Source organism: Musa acuminata, unplaced genomic scaffold, assembly GCF_036884655.1.
Source record: "Musa acuminata AAA Group cultivar baxijiao unplaced genomic scaffold, Cavendish_Baxijiao_AAA HiC_scaffold_1126, whole genome shotgun sequence".
Lineage (NCBI taxonomy): Eukaryota > Viridiplantae > Streptophyta > Magnoliopsida > Zingiberales > Musaceae > Musa > Musa acuminata.
The window spans coordinates 2,266,340-2,268,839 of NW_027021339.1; positions in this window are offsets into that span (position 1 = coordinate 2,266,340).

Here is a 2,500-nt window from a genome sequence, read left to right on the forward strand (position 1 = left end):
CAGCACCCTGGAACCCCCCGGGTGGCACAGGGCTGGATGGGGCTTTCGTATAGCAGGGACGGTGCTGCCTCACGCTTCGCTCGCTGTTCGCCGCTCGCCGCTCGCTCGCGCAGCCAAAAATGACCAGTTTTGGCCCGTTTTTGGGCTGTTTTGGCCTGTTTATGGTCCGTTCTTGCGTGGTGCGGTGACCGTCGTGAGCGGAGCAAAACGTCAGCCATCTCAGCACCCTGGAACCCCCCGGGTGGCACAGGGCTGGATGGGGCTTTCGTATATAGCAGGGACGGTGCTGCCTCTCGCTTCGCTCGCTGTCCGCCGCTCGCCGCTCGCTCGCGCAGCCAAAAATGGCCAGTTTTGGCCCGTTTTTGGGCCGTTTTGGCCAGTTTTTGGCCTGTTCTTGCATTGCGCGGTGACCGTCGAGAGCGGAGCAAAACGTCAGCCATCTCAGCACCCTGGAACCCCCCGGGTGGCACAGGGCTGGATGGGGCTTTCGTATAGCAGGGACGGTGCTGCCTCTCGCTTCGCTCGCTGTCCGCCGCTCGCCGCTCGCTCGTGCAGCCAAAAATGGCCAGTTTTGGCCCGTTTTTGGGCCGTTTTGGCCAGTTTTTGGCCTGTTCTTGCATTGCGCGGTGACCGTCGAGAGCGGAGCAAAACGTCAGCCATCTCAGCACCCTGGAACCCCCCGGGTGGCACAGGGCTGGATGGGGCTTTCGTATAGCAGGGACGGTGCTGCCTCTCGCTTCGCTCGCTGTCCGCCGCTCGCCGCTCGCTCGTGCAGCCAAAAATGGCCAGTTTTGGCCCGTTTTTGGGCCGTTTTGGCCAGTTTTTGGCCTGTTCTTGCATTGCGCGGTGACCGTCGAGAGCGGAGCAAAACGTCAGCCATCTCAGCACCCTGGAACCCCCCGGGTGGCACAGGGCTGGATGGGGCTTTCGTATAGCAGGGACGGTGCTGCCTCTCGCTTCGCTCGCTGTCCGCCGCTCGCCGCTCGCTCGTGCAGCCAAAAATGGCCAGTTTTGGCCCGTTTTTGGGCCGTTTTGGCCAGTTTTTGGCCTGTTCTTGCATTGCGCGGTGACCGTCGAGAGCGGAGCAAAACGTCAGCCATCTCAGCACCCTGGAACCCCCCGGGTGGCACAGGGCTGGATGGGGCTTTCGTATAGCAGGGACGGTGCTGCCTCTCGCTTCGCTCGCTGTCCGCCGCTCGCCGCTCGCTCGTGCAGCCAAAAATGGCCAGTTTTGGCCCGTTTTTGGGCCGTTTTGGCCAGTTTTTGGCCTGTTCTTGCATTGCGCGGTGACCGTCGAGAGCGGAGCAAAACGTCAGCCATCTCAGCACCCTGGAACCCCCCGGGTGGCACAGGGCTGGATGGGGCTTTCGTATAGCAGGGACGGTGCTGCCTCTCGCTTCGCTCGCTGTCCGCCGCTCGCCGCTCGCTCGCGCAGCCAAAAATGGCCAGTTTTGGCCCGTTTTTGGGCCGTTTTGGCCAGTTTTTGGCCTGTTCTTGCATTGCGCGGTGACCGTCGAGAGCGGAGCAAAACGTCAGCCATCTCAGCACCCTGGAACCCCCCGGGTGGCACAGGGCTGGATGGGGCTTTCGTATAGCAGGGACGGTGCTGCCTCTCGCTTCGCTCGCTGTCCGCCGCTCGCCGCTCGCGCAGCCAAAAATGGCCAGTTTTGGCCCGTTTTTGGGCCGTTTTGGCCAGTTTTTGGCCTGTTCTTGCATTGCGCGGTGACCGTCGAGAGCGGAGCAAAACGTCAGCCATCTCGGGACCTGCGAGAGGTTACAAAGTGGGCTGATCCTTGCGGAGCAAGATCGCAAGGGCGAAGCGCGACTTAGGCAAGGCAAAGCTAAGTTCGCGTCTTTGCCGCGCGGGTGACTCGCGACTTAGGCCACGCAAGCTAAGTTCGCGTCTTTGGCCGCAAGGGTGCCGCACGCCTTAGGCAATTCCAGCTAAGGTCGTGACAGGGTGGCACAGGGCTGGATGGGGCTTTCGTATAGCAGGGACGGTGCTGCCTCTCGCTTCGCTCGCTGTTCGCCGCTCGCCGCTCGCTCGCGCAGCCAAAAATGGCCAGTTTTGGCCCGTTTTTGGGCTGTTTTGGCCAGTTTTTGGCCTGTTCTTGCGTGGTGCGGTGACCGTCGTGAGCGGAGCAAAACGTCAGCCATCTCAGCACCCTGGAACCCCCCGGGTGGCACAGGGCTGGATGGGGCTTTCGTATAGCAGGGACGGTGCTGCCTCTCGCTTCGCTCGCTGTTCGCCGCTCGCCGCTCGCTCGCGCAGCCAAAAATGGCCAGTTTTGGCCCGTTTTTGGGCTGTTTTGGCCTGTTTTTGGGCTGTTCTTGTGTGGCGCGGTGACCGTCGTGAGCGGAGCAAAATGTCAGCCATCTCAGCACCCTGGAACCCCCCGGGTGGCACAGGGCTGGATGGGGCTTTCGTATAGCAGGGACGGTGCTGCCTCGCGCTTCGCTCGCTGTTCGCCGCTCTCCGCTCGCTCGCGCAGCAAAAAAT